This window comes from Erinaceus europaeus, chromosome 14, assembly GCF_950295315.1.
Source record: "Erinaceus europaeus chromosome 14, mEriEur2.1, whole genome shotgun sequence".
Lineage (NCBI taxonomy): Eukaryota > Metazoa > Chordata > Mammalia > Eulipotyphla > Erinaceidae > Erinaceus > Erinaceus europaeus.
This window is the reverse complement of record NC_080175.1, coordinates 16,148,048-16,156,502: the sequence shown is the minus strand read 5'-3', so window position 1 is coordinate 16,156,502 and position 8,455 is coordinate 16,148,048. Positions and strand designations below refer to the sequence as shown.

General features: G+C 42.0%; 1 long non-coding RNA gene across 1 annotated transcript; it reads left to right on the top strand.

The window, feature by feature from the left end:
• Window positions 1-425: 425 nt before the first annotated feature.
• On the top strand, window positions 426-6,791 carry LOC132532750 (uncharacterized). The gene is made up of 2 exons (XR_009544668.1): window positions 426-535; window positions 6,517-6,791. It is a non-coding gene; the product is annotated as an uncharacterized LOC132532750 (long non-coding RNA).
• Window positions 6,792-8,455: the final 1,664 nt, after the last annotated feature.

Here is an 8,455-nt window from a genome sequence, read left to right as displayed (position 1 = left end):
GTGCTTAACCCACTGTGCTACCGCCCATTTCCCAGGAGTACAAATATTTAACTTCAAAACCCAGTTTGCTTGAGCCTGTCAATGCACAAGGGCATTCCATGGTCCTCACCACAGGACTTGGGTTTGGGAATGATATAATGCCTGAGCTAAGGCCTGAATCTCTACTCTCCACCATTTTGTTGCTCTCTCCCACTTGTGTGTGCCCCACAATAATTAATAGGTTGACAGGAGGCAATTGGGCAAGTTCTGAGACTGAGCACAGTATTCCGGGATAACTTCAAGTCTGGTCAATGTGGAAGCATACCTTCCTTTATTGGAGTTCTGTATCAATGCACTGCACAAGGTGGTTTGGATATTAATACCCCCATACAGTGATGAGAAAACTGACCCCAAGATCAGTTTGTTCCATAATGAAGTTAAGTCTATTAATAATTGAATATTTCAAGAATAACTCAGAGTCAAAGTTCAGGGATGTTTAGTTCTAAAACTCCATTTCCCTAAGACCAAAGAAGGGAACACAAGGACCAGAATCCTGGTAATGCCTTTTCTCAATTTATCTGTTCATTATCTCACATCTTTTCATCCACATTTCAATGTGGAATGAAGATATTGATATGAAAAAGTGAACTGGGGCTGGGGAGACTGCATAAAGGCTATGCAAAAGACCCCTGGCTCTGAGGTCCCAGGTTCAATCCCCAGCGCCACTGTAAGCCAGAGCTAAGCAGTGCTCTGTCTCAGTCTGTCTCTCTCCCTCAATCTCTCTCAGTCTCTTTCTATCTCTCTCTTTGTCTCTCTCCCTCTTACCCTCACCCTCATTTAAAAAATATATATCTTTAAAAAGGGGATAAAAACAAGAAAAATGGTTAGCAATGCTTTCCTTCCTCTCTTTGCCCTCTTGTAGTCAGCATCACTCTTTCTTTTCTTGATTTTGTTGTTGTTGAATGTTTATCTGTTGTGAAATTCAGACATTCATTAATGATTTCACCACTCTCGGGCCAACTTTTTAATTCAGGTAAAGAGACAGAGACAGTGAGGAGAGACACTGTAACAGTGGAGCTTATCCCAGTACTGTGGACTCATGCATGGTGTTGGGGTTTGAATATGGACCACACACTTAGCAAAGCGTGAATCTTACCTAGCGAGCTACCTCCAACCATTCACTATTTGTTCTTAGATATTCTTTAAACTAAATCTTGTCCCATGCATTTGTATACATGGCTCTCTCTGCTCATAGTATTTCTCCTTTATTTGATGAACTAAATTGAAGGAGTGTTAAAGTTTCAGAACCCCTATCACCTCTGCTAGGAAGCCCTCCCTAGTCCCTCACTGCTACCACCTTGTCAGCAATCAACCAGAGTGTCCTGCTTAGTTCCTCCACAGCACTCAGTGAGTTCTCTGAGTACCACTTCCTGTCTCAGTCAGAGCTCCATGACAGGGGGCCCATTCTGGTTCTTCATGGCATCCTAGCAACCTGGTCCAGCACCTGTCACATAGTAGGTACTCACTGAATATCCATTGAAGGCACAAAAGACAACTTCTCCTGCTTTGCTGGAGAAAGCCTATATGCAGTTGCTGCCAAAAAGCATTGTGCTTTTACCTCACCATCACTTCTGTGCTGCTTGTTCAAAGAAATAAAAGTTTGATGGTGTTTTGAATTGCCAGTGCTATGTATGTGCTCTTCTGCTCAGTTAACTAGCATTCCTGAGCATCCATAGTAAGCAGGAGAAAGGCAAGCACAATGTCATCTGATGTCACTGCAACCAGCGCGCTTCCTCTTTCTCTCTCTCTCTCTCCCCTCTCTCTTTCTCTACCTCCCTCCCTCTCTCTTTCTCTGTCTCTCTCTGTCTCTATCAATTTTCTCCTATGTTTGTTTCCAGCATTGTCACAGCTCCCCCCTGACCTGCTTCCACTAGATTAAAAGAGATCATATTTTCCTCTATGAGTGTCCCCTGCTAACCTTCAGCCTGGCACCAGTGAGCAGAGTTGCAGGATGATTCTGTCCCCTTACCTCCTGGGCTACAAAACAAAACAAAAAAAAAAGCTCAAAACTTACTGGAGCATTGAGCTCCCCTGCACTACTGGCCCACCACCCCCACCCAAGCATAGCAGCTTCCCAAGCAGCAGGGCTTATTATTGTGGCTTTGGCTCCCATTATTCTAACTCAAAATCAGGTCCATCCTCTGCTGGGATTATCCTGGCGATTGATGGCTTTAATCTGATCTGAGTAATTCATACAGTGGTCCAAGTGCTCTTATTAGTTCTGTCATAAAATCAAAGGGAGACCTCTGAGACCAACCATGACTGTGATTGCTGGGGTATGGTTTCTCTTAGCTCTGGCTGCTGCTAGTTATGAAGGCTCTGAGCTCATCTACTTGGTCTTTACTTGAAAGGAAAGAGATGCAGTGACTCCCTCTGCCTCCTGCTAAAACCCAGCTGTCCTCTCTGAGATGATCCCTGGCATATGTCTTCAAGTTCAGTTGTCAATGTTTCATGAATTCGGCAGAACCCACACATATTATTCTTGCTTCTTCACCTTCATAGAACTTCCTACTCTCTGTTCCCTATTCCCTCCAGCTGATCCAGAAATGCCCTGTTCTCTCAACTTTTGAATCCTATCCACCTACCTAGTTCATCCTGTACCTGGTTCCCTCTGGGAATGCTTACCTAACAGCCTCACTCACCACAGGAAACACACCCTCCTGTATCTGCTATACTGTTCATCCGTTAAGCATACATCCAAATAATAATATGAAACTCTAACTTCACATTTTGTCTCCCCAGCCCAAATGTCAGATTTCAACTTTAGATGTCTTTTTATAATCTTCCCTGCCTGGTCTTCAAATGCAGCAGGAATTCAATAACTGTTGAAGAAGGGTATTTTAATAAGACAGAATTCAGTAGACATTCTGTTCTAATCTAACCTTTATGTTTCTAACAAGTCTGCAAACCACAATAATAATTGGATACAAATCTAACTGGCTGCAACTAACCTCCAGAGTACTGGGTGCAGTGTATGTGTGTGCACACGCATATGCGTGTCCTCAAGTGTGTACACACTAACCTGACCATCAGTGTTGTCTTAAAAATATAAGCGCAAAGCCATGGGCCACTCTAGCACACATAGCTCAGTTTCTACTTTGTCAACATGTCCATCCTAGACTTCAAACAACCACCTCCAGCTACTCTGACTATCCCTTAGAGAACCCCTCCCTAAGACTCTCAGGAAATTCATCTGTCACTACTGCTATGCAGACACACGTCAGTAACAATGTTTTGACAAGTGCTTGATCCACATGCCACTTTTAGCTGTGACAGGGCATACTGCCTGCTTTTATCCTGTCACCCGAAAACACCCAAAGCCCACCAAATCTCTGTCACTCTGTAGTATTGTCTACTACTGCAGTGACAGGGCTTTCAACCACCTTGCTTTATATGTTACTGACCAGTTCATATGTCTATTGTTGAATCAGGGTAGGGGAGCTGTCTTGACAAGACTATATTTAATATGTATACAACTAAGCATGATATCAGTTTCACAGCTACAATTTGGAAAGTCATCCAAAATACTCAAAATTGCCTCCTCAGAGGACTGGGGAACTCTCTCACCAGTTAAGGTGTGTGCTTTGTCATGCATGTGGCCCCAATTCAAGATTAAACACCATATTTGAGTGCCACAGTACTGGGAAAATGGGGAAAGCTCTGCTGTTAAGGTATCTCTCCCTGTCTCTATGCCTCTCTATCTGAATGAAAAGTGGTGAAGAGTCCTAACATGCTACAAAGAAAAAAAAAAATGCCTTGGGAGCCAGGTGGTAGCACACCGGGTTCAGCGTACATGTTATAATCTACGAGGACCCAGGATCAAGCCCCCAGTCTCCTCCTACAGAGGGAAAGCTTCACAATTGGTCAAACAGTGTCTCTCTGTCTCTCTCCCTTTCTACCTCCCCCTTCCTCTCAATTTCTGGCTGTCTCTATCCAATAAGTAAATAAAGATTATTTTTAAAAAATTAAAAAGAAGCCACATTATTAAGTGCTACCACCAACAGGAAGGAGGAATCACTTAGTTAATGGCTCATTTAATCCTCAGAGATCTTGGAAAAAGATGTACTGATGGAGTCAAACAAATGCTTTAAGTTTCTCTCTAGCTCACATAGCTAACATTTACAAATGGTTTCTTTTGTACTTCTGTTTTTTTTTAATATTTTTCAAGTTACATTTATTTATTTGAGTAGAGACAGAGAAGTCAAGAGGGGACAGGAGAGATAGAGACAGAGATAGAAAGGAGACACCTGCAGCAATGCTTCATAACTTGTGAAGCTTTCCCCCTGCAAGTGGGAGCCTGGGGCTTGAACCTTGGCCCTTGTACATTGTAGTATGATGTGTACTCAACCAGGTGGTATGCCACACCATCTGGCTCGTCTTTTGCACTTTTGCATTTGTTTCAAACAAACATGGAAGCATTTTACATAAACGCAAATGATTCTAAACCTGTTTTTAAGAAATTATGATAAAAGGCTAAAAAGGAAGGTTGCAAACAGAACCAGGTGTAGCAGATTGCATGTTATAACTCTGAAAATTACAAATGTGATTTGAAAATTGCATTTACATTTGCTGCTGTAACATCTTTTTTTTTTCTGCTTTGCGTTTCTACTTCTTTTTTTTTTTTTACATGCATAACATTCCCCAGATTCCCATTTAGCAATACAACCCCCACTATTTCAACAACACTATTCCAACAACAGATGAGTGGCTGAGCAAGTTGTGGTATATATACACAATGGAATACTACTCAGCTGTAAAAAATGGTGACTTCACCGTTTTCAGCCGATCTTGGATGGACCTTGAAAAAATCATGTTGAGTGAAATAAGTCAGAAACAGAAGGATGAATATGGGATGATCTCACTCTCAGGCCGAAGTTGAAAAACAAGATTAGAAAAGAAAACACAAGTCGAACCTGAAATGGAATTGGAGTATTACACCAAAGTAAAAGACTCTGGGGTGGGTGGGTGGGTGGGTGGGGAGAATACAGGTCCATGAAAAATGATGAATGAAATAGTGGGGGTTGCTGCTGTAACATCTTTCATCCTACGAGCTGTTATCCAAAGTGCTCTTGACATTCCTATCATTTGAGAGTTAAGATCTGGACCCCGCCCCCTTTACTTGTAAGGTGCCTTGTGACCTTCATAACCAATAGAGTGTAGTGGAAGTGAAGGGGCAAGTCAAAATCTGCCGTATTCTGTAAATTGTCTACAACTGGGACACTGAACTGCTTTGTAACAAAGTTACCCTAAGGCAGCCATGTTAAAAGGAAGCTCAAACCACTAAGAGAAGTCACACGGGACATCAATGACACAGGGCTTCTTCTAAGCACAAGTATTAAACATACAAATGAGTCTTCAGGTAATCTTAGCCTTCAAATATTCCTATTTGAGACTCCAGACATTAGAGAGAAGGCTTATGGCACCTCAGTCTGCACTCAGAACCCTCAAACTTAACCAGTGTGGTGGTCTGCTTTTCAGTGATAATAAGTCAAACTAGTAATAGTGACTCAATACTTGCTTCAGATCAAGATTTACATAGTTAACCTGAGAGCTAATTGAATTCCTGTGAGAGTGTTAGAGGCCCCAGTAAAAACACTCATCCTGTAACTGAACTGCTGTTCCAGAAATCACCAAGTACACCATCTAATTGTAGCAGTCACCAAAAAGATGCATGGCCATAGGAACAATGTCTGTCTTTCCACATTTACCATTTATTTTTTTTTCCCAAAACCTTATGGATCTAAGCAAGAATTCTCTTTTATCTCTTTCTACCTCAGTTTCCTCACTATAAAAATGAATACAGTATCTGTTCTAACAACTTCAGGAGACTTCAGGTTGTAAATTAGCATGTACTTGGACAAAAAAAAGTAAGGATACATCAGATTTAAAAAAAAATCTGGGGGATTGGGTGGTGGTGCACCTGGTTGAGTGCACGTATTAAAACACCCATGTTCAGCGGGGAAGCAATTACAGAAGCCAGACCTTCCACCCTCTGCAACCCACAAAGACCCTGGATCCATACTCCCAGAGATATAGAGAATGAGAAGGATATCAGGGGAGGGGATGGGATATGGAGATCAGGTTATGGGAATTGTGGAACTGTATCCCTCTTATTCTATGGTTTTGTTAATGTCTCCATTCTTAAATTAAAAAAAAATGTGCAAGGACCCAAGTTCAATCCCCCAGCCCCCACCTGTAGGGAGAAAGATTCACAGGTGGTAAAGAAATGATGCAGGATTCTCTTTCTGTGGTGACACAGTATGTTGGTGACCATAGATGGAAGGCCAACACAGTGCAGACATCAGCCTTGGCGACAGTAGGCTGACAGTATGCAGTTATCTGTGCAGGCACATGGTGGACTGTAGGTAGATCCAGATTGTGCTGGTGTGCAGAGCATTGTGGGTAGGCTGAATAGACTTAAAAGGACAGCAGCCAGAACTCTCGCTGTTTTTGGCTGCGGCTTCTTCTCCTGGTCAGATGCATCTTCATGGAGGTGCTCCAGACATCCATCTGCCATGGCTACTTCTCCTGGGAACTAAACACGTGTGACTCTGCTATCTGGTAAACTTTTAGATCCCTCTACAGCCATGAACAACCTTTACCAGAGCTTATAATTGTTTATCTTATGGGACTAAACTTTTGATAACTATGCTTAGACTTTATGGACCTAGCATACTCTTAATCCTTGATGATAAGTGCTTATTTTGCCTTTTACCTGTTTCACCCTAATAAACCTTGTATTGTTTAAACCAGTTCCCAGCTCCCCGCTGTGAATCCTTTTACTCTGCAGCAGCCCCCAACCACCAAAACCCTTTTTAAGATAAATAACAATCCTCTCTCTCTCTCTCTCTCTCTCTCTCTCTCTCTCTCTCTCTCTCCCTTGCTGTCTCTGTTCAATAAAAAAAGATAAAAAGTATTTTAAATATGGAAATGTCAGTGTGGCCACAATATACTGACCCTTGTTAGAAGTATAGAATCAGTAGTTACATAAAGACATTCACTCCACTATAGATTTCATCTTTTCATCAGTACAAAGTAAATCTGATGAAAAGCAGTCAAGCATGGTTGGCAGGTGCTTCCTTTCTTACCAAGTAATTCTCAGAGAATGCAGAAATCAGTCCAACTCTCTCCACTAGATTCACAAGATCCTTTCAAATGGATCACAGGTGAAGTTGCACATTTGATAGCACATCACAGACATCTTGACCTTGTTCACCAGTCCATATCACGACACCAAGTGCGGAGAACACCAAACCTGGAAATGCTCTCATTGGGAGGATGGTGAGGAAGAGACAGAGCAAAAGGAAGGGCAGGAGAAAACCAGTCCCAGCAACAAACTCCACAAACATCTTTCGGTTCATCTCCCAGGGTGGTGGAGTAAAGCTAAAAAATCTACATAGTTCAAGACAATTACAAAGGAGCTGATACCGAGGACTGAGAAGAAATATCAAATGAAAAATTTAAATAGTTGTGGTCTGGGAGGTGGTGCAGTGGATAAAGCATTGGATTATCAAGAATGAGGTCCTGAGTTCAATCCCCGGTGGCACATGTACCAGAGTGATGTCTGGTTCTTTCTCTCTCTCCTCCTTTCTCATTAATAAATAACATATTTTTTAAAAAAATTCAAATAGTCTGAGAAGTATCTAAAGCTTGCCTGTGGGTACACAGCTCAGCTTGAGGAGACGAAAGAACATGGCGTCAGATATCTAAACACCTGTCAGATCATCCCAACAACTAATTCTGTTAAATTTCCTCTGTACCAAGAGTTTCTTGAAAGTAGACCTTGTCCTGTTTTTCTCTAGATCTCTAAGTTTCTAGATTCTTAAGAACTGATTATTCAGTTGTTGAATGAATTCAATTAATAAATGTGGCAGTTAAATGTGAGTTTTTCAGTTAAATGGACTACATTCTAATCCTATCAATTTCTGCCTGCAGGTTTTCACTCCAGAAAATAGAGATAATGATACTCCCTTCCTGCAACAAGTGCCATCCTGACTTCTCACCACTAGGTGTCTTGCAGAACCTGGATAGTTCCCACCTTGAATACCTATGCCTCTGTTTTCTACCGGAGGTTTTCTCTTACAGTAAAAGACCCATCCCTCCAGAGGCAGGTGTGGCTCCAAAGTGCTAGGGAATTCTGTATGGATAAATACTCAAGCTTCCCTATGTTCTTGTGGGGCTGTTCTGAAGTGTGATCTCCAGCAGGATTGAGGCCCAGTGACCTAACTAGCAAAGATACTACTGCCCTAACTAGCAAAGCTACTACTGCCCTTTCTATGTTATTCACTCCTTCTAAAATAACTCAGTGATTTCCCAGACAAGTGACCTACAGGGATGCATTGGATCGACCTTCTCGTGGTGCATCCCGTCAGTACCCATTCATTGGGGAAACTGACGATCCTTCCTAGCCGACTGA